The sequence below is a fragment of the Sander lucioperca genome, chromosome 10 (assembly GCF_008315115.2).
Source record: "Sander lucioperca isolate FBNREF2018 chromosome 10, SLUC_FBN_1.2, whole genome shotgun sequence".
Lineage (NCBI taxonomy): Eukaryota > Metazoa > Chordata > Actinopteri > Perciformes > Percidae > Sander > Sander lucioperca.
The window spans coordinates 7,901,197-7,922,574 of record NC_050182.1 but is presented as its reverse complement, the minus strand read 5'-3'; the positions used below and the strand labels follow the sequence as shown (position 1 = coordinate 7,922,574).

Sequence of the window (21,378 nt, the reverse complement as noted above, 5' to 3'; positions counted from 1 at the left end):
GGTCCTGGTGTCCAACTGATTCTAAATATGAAATGAGGAATGTGATGTGTGGTGAACAATAAAATTAAATGCCAATAAAATACATTTAGCCTATACTATTAATGTATTAATAGTCTACGTATTGAGTGGGTAGCAGTGCATCTGAGTCAGAGAGCAAGTGAACTGATTTCTCTTCATTATTCAGAATTGTGTTGTGTTATGTTAGAACGATGCTATTGTAGGTGTTATGAAAATGATCTTTTGTTTGATATTCTTGGACCAGAATAGCAGCAGCCCTCCCTCTGTGTGCCTGGTTAAGGTGAATTTGAGGATTTGCTGGATGGGGAGTGTAGGTGATATATTTGGGGCAGCAGAGAAGGAGAGAGAACCCCTGGGTGCATTTCACATCATGTCAGACACAAGGAGCTATTGCAGAGACATTTTGCATCAGGTCTTACACACTGCCTGCGTGACACTGCTAGAAATAGGACCGATGCCTATTTTTCATGCGACACGCAAGCGTGTCGGAAGCGTTTCCAGGCAAAATAGAATAGGAAAAGATGTTTATGTCATTTTGACACAAATACATATTAATAAATGACATGTTGATGTTTGAAAGTCTTAGGTTTTGACATAAATACAGATATAAATGTATTGAAAAAAAAAAAAAAACTTATATAGAAATATTCTGTAGCCTATTTTGCCGTCAATACTGCCAACGTTGTCTTTGCTGTAATCAAATCAGTCTATATTTATGTTTAACATGAAGTATACTGCTTGAGTGCAGTAAATCAATTGGAAACGTACATGTGTACAGACAAGGCTAGCAGCGTCAGACACGTTTCTGGTGTGTAAAGACAGAAAAATCCACACAGCTGCAACTGATACGCAACAGAAACGCCACACAGCCAGTGTGTAGCCGGCCTAAGGCTCATACAAAGGGATTCATCCTCATACATATCACCTGACACCTAACACCACTTTTTTTTTTTAGAGCAATTCCAACCTGGATAGTCTGTGTGTGTACAGTATGTGTGATTGTGTGCACAAATTTGTGTGCATTCGCGCTTTTACGTGTGGGTAAGCAGCCTGAGAGCTCAGATATAGCCACATATGACAAAGTGCCAATCAGCACCAATGTTGGTGTCTAGGGAATATGGCTATATTGTCATCTGCTGTTGGGAAGCAGATGTGTCCAATCACACACCACCTTCCCCAAAACACACTCCTGAGAGACAAACGGCAATAATTAATCTCCTTCAGAAGATGACCCGTTGTGTTATCTGCCAGTGCTCTTATTTTTAGCCGTCCCTGGATAGAACACTTACTCTTTTGGCAGGGATCCATTCTGGTGCCAAAAGGTCTCAGGTTCCAGCTCACAACTCACAGCTATCAGTGTGTGTTGAACTGTCCTGAACGACACACTAGAACCAGACTGACTAATTTCCAGCACTCCATTATTTTCAGCCCAGGAACAGTTAATCCAAATTTAATCCATGTGGATTAAGTAAAAAACCTGCGTTTAAACCAATAATTAGTTGTACACATTTTTTTTGCAATATAAAATAGTGCACCCACACTTTATCTCACCTATATGTGTTGAGTTTCATAACATTAACAATTAGATGTAAAGAGATTTGATGTTGCTATTTGGTGCTACAACAAAAATCAGGGAACACACCTTCAAAATACTACCTGCTCAACTGTGTTCCAAGATGGCGCCCTATTCATTTCAATGAAAGTTGGCCCCCGGGCTCATACACATACACCCCCAAATGTTCCCAACGATGTTCAAACCCAGAGAAATCTGTCATTTCAATAAATGACACGGACCATATCGTTTGGTTGCCTGTCAATAGCGTCAGTTTAACCTTTGACCCCTCTAGTTACTCCTGTTCTTTGTGAACAGATATATTTTAATCAGCAATGGTGGTTAACAATGAAAACAACAACTCCCATGATCCCACGTAACTTCATGACATCATGAAAACTACATGTTTATACCTATGGTTTTGATTGAGAGACCCCCAGCGTCACATAATTATATATTGTCCGTTTAAGGTATGTTTAAGGCGGGGGTTATCATGGGTTGGCCGCGGTCGGCGAGACAACACCACAGGGGCGAGTTTTGGACCTACTCTGGAAAAGGCCCATCTCGGATACCGCTCGATGCGGCTCCACGCGCGAAAACTAGTAAAGGAAATGCAACTCAGCGCAACATGGTTTGGCTCTGAAAGCGTGACATACATGGTGGCTGAAGAGGGACTTCAGTTGGGATTGAGGTGTGGGAAAATAAGATATGAAGTTGAAATCAGAGAGAAGTAGGCAGGAGTGGTGTTGAACTACTTATTATTCTGTCTTTTAAAGTTTTTTGAAAGTGTGAGGAAAAGGCAAACAGCTTAGGATAGGTGCACAGAAAGATGCTGTTTGTGAGGGTAATATCCTAAGCCGTTCCTCTTCTAACCAACCCCAACAAACATCCATCAAGAGGCATGACATGTACACCATAGAGGAGAATAGAAGCTCATTTACTCTTCATTTCCCACAATCAAGAGAGCCTCTGTTGTCTCTCGTCATACATTGAGGGGAAATCATTGTCACTTGCTGGCTGTCTGTTCATCAGCGATGCAGCGATCAATGCCAATAATGTGTGTGTGAGTCTTTATAACAGGACTTTAAAGACAGATAGACAGACGATGGGTTCAACCTTCCACAAAAGAGAAATGGAAAGTGGATTCACCCTCCTTTTATCCTCCCTGCATAATGAGAGAAGAGCAGACAGGCGATTTCTATCTGACCTTTTTTCTGTGTTACCCTAGAGATGTCTATTCTTTCAGGGAACAGACTTTCTCTACTCTAAAGGCCAGGGAAATAGATGAAGAAAAGGCTAACATTGTTACATGGACCTCAATGTGCTATTCAAACCACAAAAATTTCACAAGCTCAACATGTAAGAGACTATATTAAAGTTGTAATCATGTTTTGAGACAAACCAATGACTATGACTAAAACACATCTCTCTGGCAAAATAATAAATGAATGAAAGATTTGTGCCCCTAAGGGAATTTGATATACATGTATATTTATATAATTACTCTATTTGTTATTTTTTAGTTTAGCAGCCAGGTATTTATTTTTTTTATGGTACAGGTATATACTGAATCCACTATATAAAATTATTTGGTGCCAGTTGTGTGATTCTTTAACTTTTATAATCATCAAACATCATTTTTCATTTGTAAGATTTCTGGATCTTCTGATGAGTTAAAAAAGCAGAATATTTTATTTTAAATATAGTGGAGATGTAGGAAGTGACATGAGAAGAAAATACTCAATTAAAGTACAAGTATACCTCAAATGTGTACTATACACAGGGTTCATACGCATTGAAAACCAATACTTTTCCATGACCTTTTCATGACTTTTTGGCAAATTTCTATGACTATATATTCCTGAAAATGTCAGTCGACATTATACCATGGATGTATTAAGAGAACTGGATACAGTGTTCGGCGGGAAGCCCCGTACATTCCAATGAGAGTGCTCAAAAGCGCATAAAGCAAACATGGAGCTCAGATCTTCCGCATTGTTGGCAAGCCCCCAGGAAGAGCGTCAAGTCTAAAAGCCACCATGGTCCTAGTGGATAATGGTGGTACTGCACCCCATGGCCCAGAAAGACTTTTCACATAGACTTTGCATGGCGAAAGAAACGTCTATATTTCAGCGGATAATTTGTTTCTGGGTATATCAACTTACCAGCCCGAACACTGAAAGGGTCCTTGTTTAAAACGTTACGTTTTTAACATTTTTAACATTCACTAGAAGCAAATCCAGAATTATTAAATTTGTCATGATGAACGCGCATAGTGGACGCAAGCAGAGCCGCGGGACTGCGCCCGCCCGCTCACATGTCTGTTCTCCCGAGCTCATGTAGCTAGCTGTAATAATGGATATAGCTAATGGTTGTAATTCACCATGTGTTCTATTAATACGTCCATGGTATTATCTTATGAAGTGTAACGTCATTAGCGTTTCCCAAACTGGCGGGCTATCGGCTAGCTAGCTAGTTGCTAACATCAGGGGTAGCTAGCATGGCTGTATTAAGATCTATACATAGCTAGTTATATGCCTACATAACGTTACTATAGACATAGTGATTACATCGCCTTGGTTCTCTCTTATGATACATCCGAGGGTTGTATGCTGTAAAGTGTTGATTATAAAAAAGTTCAAACCATGCTTAATGTTATGAAAACAATGTCCCCTTGGTTTAAATGTACATAATGTACTCTGCAGCCAGATCTAATCAAATAACTACACTAATCAACATTTGACATGCCTCACCCCAACCAAACCTTCTAAAAATTGATTAAGTCACGACTGTCAATTTGCATACTGGAGAAAGACTTATTGTCCTCACAGGCAAGATAACTGTTGTCTTGGCATTTTGGGGAGCCACTCCCTGCTGGGCCAGACTGATTAGAACAAAGAAAATGCATATCTCTGTAAACTTGAATAGAATTGGCACTACCTTTGTCTGCATGAGAGTAAACCTGAATTCAGAGGTGTGTCCTAAATCCTGGGAGAGATGTCATTTGAGGAACCACCCTCAGCTCCTTAGGATACATTTGGAAACTTCACAATGATTCAAGACTGTTTGAATGTGTCTCCCGAAGGGGAGGCATGTTTTGCAGTCCACTGCTGGCAGTGTTTTATTGATGTATTGTTTTGTCATGTCACAAGTATGGGGTGCCGAATGTAAAAGTTCGGTTACAATTTTTTAGCTGATGAATTTTCAACATTTAGCTCACTTTCCTCACATTTAGTGCATTTTCCTCACATTTGAGACAGAAATCATATATATATATATATATATATATATATATATATATCTAAATCTAAATGTTAAATTTATATCCAAATGTTATATCTAAATCTAAATGTTAAATTTATATCTAAACGTTAAATCTAAATATTATATCTAAATCTTAAATATATATCTAAATATTATATCTAAATCTAAATCTTAAATATATATCTAAATGTTAAATGTTAAATCTAAATCTTAAATATATATCTAAATATTATATCTAAATCTAAATCTTAAATATATATCTAAATGTTAAATCTAAATGTTATATCTAAATGTGTCGCCAAGTGTAAAGCTAAATACTGCAGTGGCTTCAAATCGCGCTGCACCGCAAGTTTCAGTCAACACCAGTAGCTAAATACTGACTACAGTGGAGCTGTTCGACTAATGTTACTGGATTAAAACACATTTTGGTCAGTATTTTGTATTATTGACTTATATCACAGATATGTCTTAATATTTGTGTGTACTATAATGCGGTTGTTTTATTTGACTCATATCTCCTTGTGTGTTTAACGTTAGTTTGACTCATCCTTCACAAACAATCTAGCTAGCTCACACACTGCAGCCGACATGTCATCTGAACAGGCCTCGCAGCACTGTAACTAGCTAAGTTAGCTAGGTTTTGTAATGCGAGACTGAACAGCAGTACGCCTGTCACACTATAGCCACATGTAAGTAGTTTTCAATACTTTGGTGACATTACCGTATTTTATTAACCTGAATTATGTTGCTGTATTAGCTTGTGTAGGAGCTATCCGTTGCTAACGCTAATTTATCTTAAAAAGCAGAAACGTTAGCTAACTACTGCCAAGATATGATTTCACTAGAGACCAGAGAGGTGTTGTAAGACTCATCAAGTGTTGTCATGTGTTTACACTGTCTTAATGAAACCATATCTTGGCAGTAACATTAGTTAGCTACTGCTTTTTGACATAAATTAGCTAGCTAATGTTAGCGTTAGCAACGGATAGCTACTTTGCAAGCCAATAAAATATAGCCTTGGCAAACAGAATTAAGGTTAATAAAACACGATAACTATGTAACCAGTATTACAAACTTCTTACAAGTGGCTGGATTGTGACATTTTAGTTTTGTTCAGATGAATATGTTGGATGCATAGCTGGACTTTATCCATGCTGGGCTAATGTTAGATTGCTTGGGAAGGATGACGTTAGTCACACACGAGATATGTAATTCAAACAACGGTATTGTGATTAACACAACTATTAAGGCATGTCTGTAATATACCGGTCGGTCAATAATATAAAATACTGTAGATCAGTGCTTTCCAACCCTTCTGGTCTGAGGTTCCACCACAACCCTGTCATATAAACTCACATTCCCCGCCTATCAATTCCCAATGTGTTCACACTATTTATCATATTAAAGTGAATATTCTTACATTTTCATGCAATTGAACTGTAAACATTTAGGTTGGTTTGGTCAGAAATTCTACTAACTAGACCTTTTACTTGAAGTGTGGTTAATGTTTCAAAAGTCATCCATTACTTTTAGCTAATCATTTCAACTGTTAGCTAAGTCAGTAGGCCACTTTTAGCTATTATTTTTCTACCATTGATTACTTCGCTATATGTTTTAACATATGTGTTGAGCTGTTTTAGCTGATATATTGTTTTAAATCAATCATAATTCAATTATTATTTTGATTAGTTAAGCTGCTCCACAATCTTTCCAAGTACCCACTGGCTACAGCAGAGATACCCCTTGCTGGGGCATCATGGCAGGTGTTGTGTCAAAGACTGTTTCCCTGTAGATGTGTTTCCTGCTACTTGCGATCTAATTGGAGACAAACAGCCAATCAGAATTGACCTTTTGTGCAGCGCGATTTGAAGCCACTGCAGTGGGCGTGGTTTCCTTGGGGATTTGAATATTTTCTAAATATTTAGCTTTACACTTGGCGACACATTTAGATGATACATTTAGATTTAACATTTAACATTTAGATATATATTTAAGATTTAGATTTAGATATAATATTTAGATATATATTTAAAGTGCCCATATTATGAAAAAATCACTTTTTCTGGGATTTGGGGTGTTATGTTGTGTCTCTGGTGCTTCCACACACATACAAACTTTGAAAAAAATCCATCCATGCTGTTTAGAGTGAGATACAGTTTCTGAATGTGTCCTGCCTTCAGTCTCTGGGTGAGCTGTTCAAAATCGGCACGGCTTGTGACGTCACAAGCCGAAACGAGCAGGCTAACCGCAACCATTAGCTCGTAGCGTTAGCATGCTAACGCTAATGCTAACGCTAGCATGCTACCTCGTTCTCAATAGCAAAGCACTGCTACAACACACACAAGTTCATCATAATCTACAATCTACAATCAAAGATAGTACAGAAGAAGAAGAAGAAAAGAGGTCTCACTCTGTAGCTAAAACAGAGACCAGCTGAAAAGAGGATCTGCAGCAGTGAGAGAGAGCGGTGCAGTACAACAAAAATATGGTGTTTTTTGAAAATTAAACCATGTAAACCTATTCTGGAACAACCTTAAAATACAATTATGAACCTGAAAATGAGCATAATATGGCTGCTTTAAGATTTAGATTTAACATTTAGATATATATTTAAGATTTAGATATAATATTTAGATATATATTTAAGATTTAGATTTAGATAAAATATTTAGATTTAACATTTAACATTTAGATATAAATTTAACATTTAGATTTAGGTATAACATTTAGATTTAACATTTAACATTTAGATATATATTTAACATTTAGATTTAGCATTTAGATTTAGATATAATATTTAGATTTAACATTTAGATATATATTTAACATTTAGATTTAACATTTAGATTTAGATATAACATTTAGATTTAGATATAATATTTAGAAAATTAAATTAAACATTTAACATTTATATATATATATATATAATTTCTGTCTCAAATGTGAGGAAAATGCGCTAAATGTGAGGAAAGTGAGCTAAATGTTGAAAATTCATCAGCTAAAAAATTGTAACCAAACTTTTACATTCGGCACCCCATACACAAGACTGGTCTGATGTAATTCCTGAAGAGGAGGCATGTCATTCAGTCCGCTGTCAGCTGCAGTGCAACATTTGTTTTTGTCTTGTCATTTTCATCATGCTGTTTATTAAACCTTTTGCTTAAATCTTCATTTGGACCAAAGCCTCTTCTTCTTCAGAGATTTCAGTTATACGTAATTTCTCTACAAAAGCTTGTAACGTGGATGAGAGCTGAAGCCATGGATGAGCTCTGTTCACGAAACTGCAGGCTAACTGCTAGCGCTAGTTATTAGCTAGCTAGTAGCACAACATAATTATTAAATCTCCTTGGTTGTCTAGCTAAATACATCTATCGTTTATTTAGCTAAGCATGTCACTTGTACGAGACACGAGAGAGGAGCTCATGAACGCGCATGTTGCTACCGGTTGCTACGACAACACAAACATAGTTGCTAGTGGTGAACTCATGAACTCGTTGTTTTCATTGTCTAAAATATTCACTAACGTTAAACATTGTGTTTTCGTTGTTTCCGATCGTTTACATGCTTAGCTAAATAAACGATAGATGTATTTAGCTAGACAACCAAGGAGATTTAATAATTATGTCATGCTACTTGCTAGCTACTAACTAGCGCTAGCAGTTAGCCTGCAGTTTCGTGAACAAAGCTCATCCATGGCTTCATCCTTCATCGTAGAAGATTTAGTGAAACAATTTGTATCTTCTGAGGGTTCTGATCAACACGTTCCTATTCTTTCTGAAAATGTGCAGTCTAAATTTACATTCGAGAAATCAGAGAACTAGAAGTTATTGATATCATTATGACTCTGAACAATTTCAAAGCCAAGGATATTTATGGGCTCGATACTAGCTTTATAAAATCAAATAAGGAGGCGTTAGCACATCCAATCATGCATTTGGTTAATTTGTCTATCAAAAATTCAGTTGTCCCTAAGGCGTGGAAATTGGCCTCAGTTACCCCAGTATTCAAAGCTGGGGATAAATCTGACATAAATAATTACAGACCAATTAGCATTCCACCTATAATTTCTAAAGTCATTGAAAAATGGGTTACTAAACAAATTATTGAATTCCTTAGCAATAGCCAAACACCTTTACATTCTATGCAGTTTGGATTTCGGCTGCGACATTCAACCGAGACTGCATTGGCTATGTTTATGGAAAAAATCAAATGTTACTTAGATAAAAATGGATGTGTTGGTGCCGTATTCCTAGATTTAAAAAGAGCTTTTGACACCGTCAATCACAATGTCCTGCTATCTAAATTGTCCCATTTAGATTTTTCGGTTCAAGCTATTAATTGGTTTCATTCGTACCTGTCTCATAGAGAGCAATGTACTGTGGTGGGCGGGGTTAGTTCTGCTTATATGGGTTGTCCAGTAGGAGTCCCTCAAGGGTCCATACTGGGGCCCATTTTATTTTCATTATATATTAATGATTTACCTAAATACTGTTTACATGTTGATGTCCAGCTTTACGCCGACGATGCTGTAATTTTTACAAAAGCAAAAAATCCTGAGGAGGCAGCACGCGTCCTTTCACAGCTCTTACACATATACAAACATGGCTCAATAGATCTTGTCTTATTTTAAATGCAAAAAAGACTGTTTGTTTATATTTGTCGAAGCAACCTTATACTACTACACCATCTCAATCGGGGGTGTTTTTAGGCACAGAGGAGTTGGAAGTTGTTAATGAGTTTAAATATTTGGGGGTGATTATAGACTCCAAACTCTCTTTTAAAAATCATGTTAAAATGATATCCAAAAGAATTAAATTCAATCTTTTTAATTTTAAGCAAATTAGAGGATCTCTGTCAGATGCAGCTGCTCTGATGTTCCTTCACTCGATGATATTTTCACACATGAACTATTGCATCTCCAGCTGGTCTATGACGGGTTCTACTATCCTAAAACCAATTGAGCTTTTGTATAAAAAGGCACTCAAAACTCTAGATAAAAAACCTTATTCTTATCATCATTGCAAGATCTTAGAAAAATACAACTTATTAAGTTTTGATAATTTCTGTAAATTTTCCTCAATATGCTTAATTTATAAAGTACTACATGGCTTGGCGCCACCACCACTTCAAGAGTTTATTAAATACAGACAGACTCGGATTACTAGAGCTGTTGTAAACAAGGACTGTGAGGTTCCTTTTAAAAAAACCTCTTATAGCCATAATGCACTATCTATTAAAGGTAGTGCATTATGGAACACACTACCCCGAACTATAAGGGAATGTCCCACTCTGGCCACCTTTAAGAGCCAGGTAAAGGTGTGGCTCAGAGCTAACCAATTGTGCATCCACCTCTGACTGCATGCTGTACCGTATCAGCCCAGTAGAGCGTATTGGTGAATCGTGTCTCCGTTTTAACACTTACTAATGAATTGTTTAGTTTTCTTTCTGTTTTAACATCTATTAATGTGTTATCCTGTTTTTCTTCTCTTTTGTCCTGCTTTACCTAGTTTGATATAGCAAATGTTGCTGCTGTGTATTTATTGTTCTTTTTATTGTAATGGACTACAGATGGAAATTAGCTTTTGGGCTATAATCTGGCACTTTTTACGTGTACTTCTGTATATGTTCATCAAATGTGCATTGTCCTGAAATAATAAACAAACAAACAAATGAATCCACGTTACAGGCTTTGCAGCATACAGCCCTTGGATGTATCATAAGAGGGAACCAAGGCAATGTAATCACTATGTCTGTAGTAGCGTTATGTAGGCATATAGCTAGCTATGTAGCTATAGATCTTAATACAGCCATGCTAGCTACCCCTGATGTTAGCAACTAGCTAGCTAGCCGATAGCCCGCCAGTTTGGGAAATGCTAATGACGTTACATCCACGTAGCTAACAGGCTTTACAGCATACATACATCCCTCGGATGTATCATAACTTCATAAGATAATACCATGGACATATTAATAGAACACAATGGTTAATTACAACCATTAGCTATAGCCATTATTACAGCTAGCTACATGACCTCGGGAGAACAGTCATGTGAGCGGGCGGGCGCAGTCCCGCAGCTCTGCTCACGTCCATTATGCGCGTTCATCATGCCTAATTTAATAATTCTGGATTCGCTACTAGTGAATGTTAAAAATGTTAAAAACGTGACGTTTTAAACAAGGACCCTTTAATTGTTCAGGCTGGTAAGTTGATGTACCCCGAAACAAATGATCCGCTGAAATATAGACGTTTCTTTCGTCATGCAAAGTCTATGTGAAAAGTCTTTCTGGGCCACGGGGTGCAGTACCACCGTTATCCGCTAAGCCCATGGTAGCTTTTAGACATGGCGCTCTTCCTGGGGGCTTGCATTATACAATAAGAATAAAAATCTGTGTTAAAGTTTACCCTTAGAGGTTTAACAATAAAATTAATGACAACTTATGTGGTTCATAGTGGAAGTCGTAATATCGCGCCCCGAATAGAACGGTGAGGTTAGGACGACGTGAAATACATTTATTAATCACATATTATTATACTGTGTTAAAAAAAAAATTCCATGACTTTTCCAAAACTTTCTGGGTCTTTTTATGTTTCCCTACCCTATATACAGTAGTTAAGTCAGTCAGCGCCATCTAGGGTCCTGGCCAGGGCTAGTGGAGTATTATGGTAGATGCTAGATCGGATCCATAAGACGTGTCGACGTCACAGGACGTGCCTCGTGGCCCGCCTTTTTACAGTCGCCACAGCCAACCTGTCGCGCGCCAATGTGACGTCAAAATGACGTAGATCTCGCTGGCAGGTTGAATGCGCGACCAGAAGTCGTGCACCACTCTATTTCTTTCAGCGGCACACAACAAAGCGGAAACAGGATGGCATGGACGAGTTTGACGGCAACCGGATGCCAGGACTCACAGAGTGACTGCAAGTCTCTCTTGTAAACTTACTGGGTTAAGATGAGTTCTTTTATGGTGAATGAAAGGCTTGATCCGACCAAGTAGGTCATTGAATCAAATCGAAACATAGAGTATAAATAGTTACGGTGCTCCCATGACGTCACATTTGCGCGCGACAGGTTGGCTGCGGTGAGGATACTGGACGCCTTATTCTGCCTCTGATTGGCTTACCCTGGTATTCTTACCCCTACCCTAACCAATCCTCACTCAACATATTAATAATCTTTTTCATACAGAACGATGACTAAATAGCTGTTCAGATGGATTTATCGCTTCGGAATTGTTTGTGCAAAGTCTCCGAAAAGTCTTCCAGGCCAGATTACTTTACTTCTGGAAGGGCTACAAAGACACTTTGATGATGTGTTATAGTCCTTTATCTATCTATCTGAGTATGAGAGAGAGGATAGTGGATGCAAGAAACAATGAGGAGGCAGAAAGACAGGAGAAAGAAAAATGGGAGAGAAAAACACGGGCGTATGAAGAGCAATACAGAAAGCTGTGTGCGAGAGAGAGGAAGCGCGGGTTGAAAGGGAAAAGGAAGCGACAGAAAGACAGGAGCAGGAGAAGTGACTGAGGAAGGAGAGGGAGATAATTGAAAGAGAAAAGCAGCGTTTGGAGGAGTATTTAAAAAGAGAAAGAGAGAGGTGTGAAAAGATGGAGAGAAAGAACCAGGAGAAGGAGAGGAAAAGTTTTGGCCTGCTTTCAAGAATATACATTTGGTGGCTCAATTGCAAGATAGACCGCATTGCCAGAGAAATCCAATCAACTGTTGTGGATGAGCGCTACCTCCTCGTCCTCAATATCCACTTACAGCTGGTCATGGAATACATAAAGCCCATCCTGTCCGTCGCCTCAACGATCTACAACCTGGTTGAGAAAGTGAAGGCCAATAAGAATCAGTGCTACAGTGTTCGTGACCGGGTCAAAGCCCTGGAGCATGTGGTGAATTCCATCAGAACCCAGAAACAGGGACAATCCTCTTCTGACGTAGAAAGAACCCTCTAGGAACTCTCCACTAATCTGGAATCGGCAAAGCATCTCATCGAGAAATTCACTTCGTCCAACTGGGTGAAGCGCGTCCTGAAATCCGGCAGCAACAAAGACAGAACGATCTTCTTAATGATACCTCTCAGGTCCTGTCTTTAAATCTGGCCGTAGAACAGAGAGAAATGGTGTTTGACCAAAAGGTCCAGAGAGAAAGAAGACGAGGCGGGCAGGAAGGAGGACAAAACCGAGCTGGAGAGATAAGGAGCATCATAAGGTGATGCTTGAGAAACAAGAAGCCATGCAGAAAAAAAGTTGAATTAATCGGAGTCAACGTGGAAAAGGTTCTAGCGATCTTGATAAAGCCATGCATCACGTAAAGTAAAATCTAAAAAATCAAGTTAGCAGGTCTTCACTGTTTTTATTCAAGGACTACTAATAATGAAACATATATAACTTTTCAGTGAAAGCTTTTTTATTATCCTTTCTTTCCTCCTCCCCCTTCTCGTCTTCACTCCTATTCCCTCAGCCCCTTTCCCCACCTACTACCCTCTACCGCCAGACTTTACTCCTCTAAAATCAGGGTTAAAGTCTTGTGTGAACTGGGCATTATCTTCTGCCATCTATCTCCCATCCATCCTCTCTCCCTCCTCTTCTGAGGCAACATGGCAGCTTAGTGATTGGTACTGCAGCCTCACAAAAAGGAGAAGCAATGCTGGCTATGCTCCGGGTGATCCGGTTTCCTGCCTCACTTCAAAGACTTGCAGGTTCAACTAATGAAGTGTAGGGTTACTCCGGGTGATCCGGTTTTCCTGACACAACAGAAAAATGATTGAAATAAAACAAAAAAAAATCCCTTATCTGTCTATTTGTCTTTTAAAAATAGGATGTTTTTAAACTAACACAGTCCTCGACAGCAAAGGTTTTATATATTTACCTTTTTTTTCTGTAAAGCTGGTCTCTCATTTTCAACTTAACACTATGAAGTGGTTCTGGAGTCTGAAGGCTTTATTGCACTTTAGCTTGACTTTAGCTTATTCACCGTATCCTCCAGAGTTAGATAAGTCCATACATACCCTTCTCATCTCCGTGCGTGTCGTAACTCTGTAGGGCGAACTCACCACGGGGCTTCTCAGGTGCTGCGAGCAAATCACTCCGCCGGTTACCTCCAGCATATGTGCTAAGCGAGGCTAGCGGTGGTGGGTGCGTTCGACAGAGTTACGACACGCACGTAGATGAGAAGGGTATGTATGGACTTATCTAACTCTGGGGGATACAGTGAATAAGCTAAAGTCCCAATAAGTCGGCGTGTTCCTTTAAATAAACTTTAGACATTGGAATAGTTCAGCTTGTCAATGAAAAGATATGTATTTTAAGAAATATGTATTTAACTGAAATCGTTTGTCAAGATAAATCTTTGTCAATTTTAACTTTGATTCCATGATTTAAAGGTTAAACATTTCAATGAATAAAACGCCAACGCTAAAAAGCACTCAGGGCACATATTAATCAAGGCTGCGCAATTCTACTACTGTCTGTATCACTTTTTCTTTTTGTAAGGCAACTTACAAATATTAGGTCCGTTGAATGAATGTGAATTTTGTGATGTTTAATGTTTACAAGTAATGTTTACAGACCTAATAGTGTTTTTGAGAACTTCCTGTGTCTCAATCAGTGACCGCTCAAGAAGATGCATCAGCCATAAGTTTCGCTTTGTTTATGCTGTAGCAGCCCAGTCTCATGGCAGTTCGTTATTTCCGTGTGGTGAGCACGAATTTTAAAGTAATGTATTTCAATGGGAAGCATATTTCGTGATCACAGAACAGAACGATTATGGTAGCGAGTAGTATTGATAAGGCGAAAATCCGCGCAGGGAGGTTGCTCGGGGTGGTGGAACACAGGACTTTCACCCCCGGAGACCGGGGATCGTGTCCTGCGTGTTGCAGTTCCTTTCCCAGTTCTGTGGCCGGCGTGTGGCGTTTCATGTCCCCGTTGTTGCGTGCCACAGAGACTGCGGATCGTATCCCTGCACCCGGGGATCGCGTCCCGCGTGTGGCAGTCCCATTGTTGTCACTGGAGTGTGGCGTTTCACTTCCCCGCTGTGGCATTTCATTTCCCCGTTGTTGCATCCCCCAGAGCAACCCAGTGTCATGGCAGTTCGTGAAATGTACACAAAATAAATGAGAAAACCGTGACCTGTTCACAAATCAATAAATCAAAATAACGTGACCATTTTCACGAAATGGCATGAGACCGGGTTGGCTGTAGCCTAGCTACACGCTTGTCTCATTAGCCCGTTTGCTTAAAAAACATGTCTGGAGGACTAAAGAAGGGTCTAAAAGTTTTTGGATTATAGTGACACAATCGAGGCAGCTGATAAGGTAGGCCAATCTGTTGAACTTTTTGGGGTATGATCGATTGTGAGCTCTATGTGCGAGGAAGATAATAAGTGTAGGCTAGGTTCTTTCCGTGCATAATAATGTATACAATTTCCAGCCTGGTCGCTCAGAATCCCGTGAAATGATCACGAATTGTTAACAGCGCATTATGTGGTGGTGGCACGGAATGTGTGAAAAATCTGTGTGGCCACCACGGAAAACAATGCCAATGTAAACTCAATGAGAAGATGACGTAGCATTAAGAGCGACAACGGTAGCGAGTACTATCTAAGGCCGAAATTCCACGTAAGGAGGTTGGTTGGGGTGGTTGGTGGATGGGTCAAACACAGGACTTTCACCCAGGAGAGCGGGGTTCGAGACCGGGGTTTGTGTTCCGCATGTCAAGTTTCCTGAAGTTGCTTTCTTCTTTTCCGTCCCGTTCTTCCCACGTGTCACGGAACCATAAGCCCACCCACATCCTTTTCCTGAACCCAACCGTCCCGTTCTTCCTGCGTGTCACGGAACCGTAAACCCACCCATAACCTTTTCCTTAATTTAAGGGGCCGTGTTTATTTAACGGAATTCTTCCGTGGGCCCATCAAGGAATTTTCGGCGATCTGTGTTCATTTCACGGAATTCTTCCGTGGGCCCATCACGGAATGTTTTGCGATTCCGTGAAACTGCCACGGATTTTGAGTTAAGGAGCCGTGTTCATTTCACGGAATTCTGTGAGATCAGGTTGACAATTTCTTACTATTGCGAACTCTTGTTAGGGGAGGTCATTCATTTGGGTGCCACCTATGGCTTGAACAGATAGCCTGCTATGCCACCCGATGTAGCCTATTATTGTTAACAGTTTTTAATCAATGCAACTAACGTTATGTGTAAAGCGATGCACTATGAACCGTACCAAATTCAATTTATTATCCCGTCTGTTAAGACATGTCCACAATCTTTGACAATTCACGACGGAAGGTTTTGACTGAGTGTGTTAACATAAAATAATAAAAATAATAATAATAGTAATAATAATAATAATAATACAATCATGCAATAGACTATTTGTCCTTATCGCGAACCGTTGTGTAAGAGGGTCAATCGTGTTTGTGCTATGACGAACAGACCGCCTTATAGACTATTTTGGTACGGAAGGCACAGATGTGTCTGAGATAGACAAAAAAGTGAAAAATAAATGGAGATGGGCTTGGCTGTTGGAACTGGGGGAGAACGGCAAGCCATACAGCTCATGGTGTGAAAAAATGAAAATGCCAGGGGTTTGCTGCAAAAAAAATTGTAATATGGAAGCAATGGGAAAAAAGTTTTAGCACACCACCAGTCTGAAGATTGCTGCAGTAGAAAAGAACAGCAATGGTTAGTCGTGGGACGGTACTGAAATATTGTTTTGTTCATCAGAAAAAGAGAACACTCGCAATACTCCCTTTACTTTGCTGTTTGCATGTTGTTGTACATTAAAAACCAATAGGGTGTGATCGCAAAAGGGGTGCTATCTGTATAAGTAGATGTGAACACCTTATGACTTGGCCTGAAAAAAAGTTTACTCGAAAGATTTTTTTTCACTTTAATCCCTGAGATTACTCTTACTGTACGTACACACCGCTGCCGACTTGAGCTTCTAAAGATACCAGAAGTCATTCATTTTCAATGGAAGCTGCTTCTCTCAGCTGCAAGGAGCGTCAAATCTGTCGGCGTCGCGTTTTGGCCGTTTTGAGCGACCAGAGCGTCAATCAGAAAGTTGAAAGTAGGTCAACTTTATGGTAATGAGCTATGACGCAGTTCAGCGGCAAGCAGCAGCAACCAATCGGAATATAGACGTCCTTCGCGCTGGCTGATTCCAGAGAAACATACCATGTAAACTTTCGTTCCTACAAAAACATTAGTTCCGAGAAAAAGGAGGAAAAGCTCATCATCGCCGTTGCTGGGTTCCCTATCATTTATGATATTTGCGTATAGGGACCAGTTAACGTTACCTGCTGGTCACATCGTCTCTAAACAGTCCGCTCACGGTGAAGTCCTGCACGGATCAACAGCTGGCGGCTGCTCGCTCTGCCTGCATTCTGCTGCGGTTCAGTGGCTAATGAGCGAGTCAACTGCTAACAGACACCGCTGCGACCAACAACCAATACAAATTCTGTCATTATATATGTAATTTATAAAATGTTTCTAGTGTCAGTGTATTGGCCGTGCAGTGGCTGCTTGTGCTTTTTCCATGATCGAACATAGAATGCTACTACGTCAGAGCGGCCAAAGTGTCAAACAGCTTCCCCGTATTTTTTGACAAGCGTCCTTGACAGGGCGGCCAGAGCTTCTTTGCAGCTCGAGTCGGCGGCGGTGTGTACGTACAGTTACTGTTCTGGGCGGATCAAATATACAAATAATACAATGTTAGCTAACGTTATGCAGATTTTTAACCGGTGTTTGTGTCATTGCAGTGTGGGTTAGTAGTGTGCCATGCTGCCACTGCCATGCTTTATCACATCAGTGTTTCCCATACATTAACTTGACTATGGCGCCCCGCTAATTTGTCCTGCCACAGTTTGATAATGAACCAAAAATATTTTTAGGCTTCTCATAAAACCATTAGATATCGCTCATGTTTTGTGCCGTTGTTTCAGCAAAGTATCTCTCAGTCTAATCAGTAATATCACCCCAAATAAACACCAAAGAAGAAGTCTCCACGCCCGCCCGATGTTTGCATCGCAAGCACGCCATGCTTTCACACACACACACACACACACACACACACACACACACACACACACACACACACACACGGCGGAGGTTCACGGTTCCATCCAAAACACGATTCAAGTAAAAGCAAAACCTATTTGTCCGAAACTCACTGGCAACATCGTTTGTGGTAAGTAATGTTAACGTTAACTAACGTCACAGCATCCACTGCAGTTATTTACAAGTCAAGACACTATTTTATCAATGTACGTTACAACACAACAGCAAACAAATAACGTTAGCGTTACTGCAAGTTAATGTACTGTTGATAATTAATGTTAATGTTAACTGTGTTAGCTAACGACGTTAGCTGTCAGTCTCCTCTCCCCGTTTGTGTTGACTGACATTTCTGGTTGCTTGTCGTAAAAAACAATGTATGCGTTAACGTATGTTATGTTTAGTGTAACGTTATACAATGTTAGCTAATGTTAAAGGGAAGCTATGCCAATTTTTAACCGGTGTTTGTGTCATTGCAGTGTGGGTTAGTAGAGTGCCATGCTGCCCCTGCCACGCTTCATCACATCATTGTTTCCCATACATTAACCTGACTATGGCGCTCTGCTAATTTGTCCCGCCAGTTTTGATAATGAACCGAAAATATTTTTACGCTTCTCATAATACCATTAGAGATCACTCATTGTGTTTTGTGCTGTTGTTTCAGCAAAGTATCTCTCAGTCTAATCAGTAATGTCACCCCGAATAAACACCAAAGAAATCTCCACCCCTGCCCCAATGTACACAACGCAAGCACGCCACACACACACACACACACACACACACGCTGGAGGTTCACAGCTCCATTCAAGACAAGATTCAAGTAAAAGCAAAACCTATTTGTCCGAAACTCACTGCCAACATCGTTTGTGGTAAGTAAAGTAACGTTAACGTTAACTAACGTCACAGCATCCACTGCAGTTATTCATAAGTCAAGACAGTAATTTATCAATGTAACGGTACAACAGATAACGTTAGCGTTACTGCAAGTTAACGTACTGTTGATAATTAATGTTAATGTTAGTTGACGTGTTAGCTAACAACGTTAGCTGTCAGTCTCCTCTCCCCGTTTGTGTTGACTGACATTTCTGGTTGCTTGTCGTAAAAAACAATGTATGCGTTAATGTATGTTATGTTTAGCGTAACGTTATACAATGTTAGCTAACGTTAAAGGGAAGCTATGCCGATTTAACCGTTGTTTGTGTCATTGCAGTGTGGGTTAGTTGTGTTTAGCCTCCCTCCATTGCACTTAACGTTAACTAAGCTTCAAAGCTTCAAAAAAGTCTAAAAGTCGGGAGTTAGGACGAAGTGCATTGTGCAAAGAGTGGTTGCTATGGAGACTAAACACCGTCTCGCTGTTGCAGTCAAAGGGGTAAGCCTCTCCTCGGACCCATAGACTGTATATAAGAATGGACCAACAGATCCCGTTGCTCTGGACGGAGACCAGTGAAGGCCGTTAGAAGCACTTTTCCGGTGAACGCTGAGCGTTACTGCGCAGCCTCCAACTGAGAGAGACGATGTAAATGTGACGTGAGCAACGTGTTTGAAAGTTGGAAGTCTTCTGGTAGCTGTGCCAAGAGAAATCTCAATCATTCCCAATCTTGCAGAGACGGAGAGCGTAGGTATATGTAAGGAGATAACATAGGCACAGGCTAATTATTGCTCACTAAAATGCTAGTTAACATTAGTAATTGCACTTAAACAGCTAATGTGAGACGAAACTGCCTGCGCGTTTCTCCTGTACTATACGGTAATTCCTCTACTATGCGACAGTAAGTCGCGTGGTTATGACACAATCGTTAGCCTATTTTTACAAAAACGTCTGCTACGGAGCCATAACGTGAAGTACAAGGTAATGGAGCCTTTTATACATTGTCGTGTTTCTTTAGAAATAAACAATGGACAAATAAAGTCTTTAAACGCTTCAGATGTAAAGTTATTCGCTGTCAAAGTGGCTCCAAAATGAATGGCAGTCAATGGAATGCTAACGGGGGGTGATCGCTTTGTAGCATTAAAATGGCGCCATAGGAGGTTTGCGGTCCGAGGAGAAGCTTACCCCCTTGCTCGGACCGCGAACCTCCTATGGCGCCATTTTAATGCTACCAAGCCATCACCTCCCGTTAGCATCCTATTGACTGCCATTCATTTTGGCGCCGTTTAAAGACTCTATTTGTCCATTGTTTATTTCTAAAGAAACACGACAATGTATAAAAGGCTCCATTACCTTGTACCTCACGTTATGGCTCCGTAGCAGGCGTTTTTGTAAAAATAGGCTAACGACTGTGTCATAACCACGCGACTTACTGTCGCACAGTAGATAAATTACCGTACAGTACAGGAGAAGCGCTCAGGCAGTTTCGTCTCACATTAGCTGTTTAAGTGTAATTACTAATGTTACAAAAATTAGCCTGTGCCTATGTTATCTCCTTACATATACCTACGCTCTCCGTCCCTGCAAGATTGGGAATGATTGACATTTCTCTTGGCACAGCTACCAGAAGACTTACAACTTTCAGACACGTTGCTCACGTCACATTTACGTCGTCTCTCTCAGTTGGAGAGACTGCGCAGTAACGCTAAGCCATCACCGGAAAAGTGCTTCTAATATCCTTCACTGGTCTCCGTCCAGAGCAACGGGATCTGTTGGTCCATTCTATATACAGTCTATGGGCATTACCTTTAAAGGGGTCCTTTAACTAAACAAAGTTGTCCGTGAAGTTGCCCAATAAATATCTTGAATTAAATTGGGCAACTCCACAGACAACTTTGTAAGATACAGCATTTCAGTGACAAAATGTATCAAGTTTCTACGAAATTGTTTCTTAGAAATATATGGATGAAATAAATGATTGCCATTTACTAAAATAGACACATTTGGCCAAGGTATTTATGAACATTTTTATGCTCTTTTTTTATTATATAAAAGTTGTAATTTATTGAACCACGCTCGAGACAGTCACACCATAGGACAATTTTAAAATGTGGCTAAGAAATTAAAAAAATCTAATGACAAAGCAGTTTGTATAACAACAGGTCCTTGAAAAACAAAGAAATGGTTGACCATGTACTGAATTTTAAATCATGAAAACACTAATTATATTAATTTTTTTAAATCATGTGTGACAGTTAAATTGCCATGCCACTTCAACAACTCAGGTACGAATGGTTCATGAGAACAACCTGGTCAATTCTATCACCAAAAATATTCTGCATTGCCTGTATTACCTCCTGCCAATGGAAATGATTTGCCAACTCCATCAAATTGTTTTTACAGATATTTCTGTTTGGACCCAAGTGTTGGATCGACCAACTCACATTGTCATCTTTAGAACAATGGCGATAATAGAGTGGCTAAAATACTGACATGGGCATAATTGTGTGGATACGTCTTATCAGAATCAGTGCCGGATTAGTGTCCTGTAGGCCAAGTTTTATAAATGATCAAACAAAATGTGTCCTTTACCTTTCCAAAGCTGGATGGTTGTGATT

The 21,378-nt window shown here is 39.8% G+C and overlaps 1 long non-coding RNA gene across 1 annotated transcript; it reads right to left on the bottom strand.

The window, feature by feature from the left end:
• Window positions 1–4,414: 4,414 nt before the first annotated feature.
• LOC118496088 lies at window positions 4,415–14,953 on the bottom strand. The gene is made up of 3 exons (XR_004898563.1): window positions 14,943–14,953; window positions 7,352–7,356; window positions 4,415–4,506 (listed from the first exon to the last, which is right to left on the bottom strand). It is a non-coding gene; the product is annotated as an uncharacterized LOC118496088 (long non-coding RNA).
• Window positions 14,954–21,378: the final 6,425 nt, after the last annotated feature.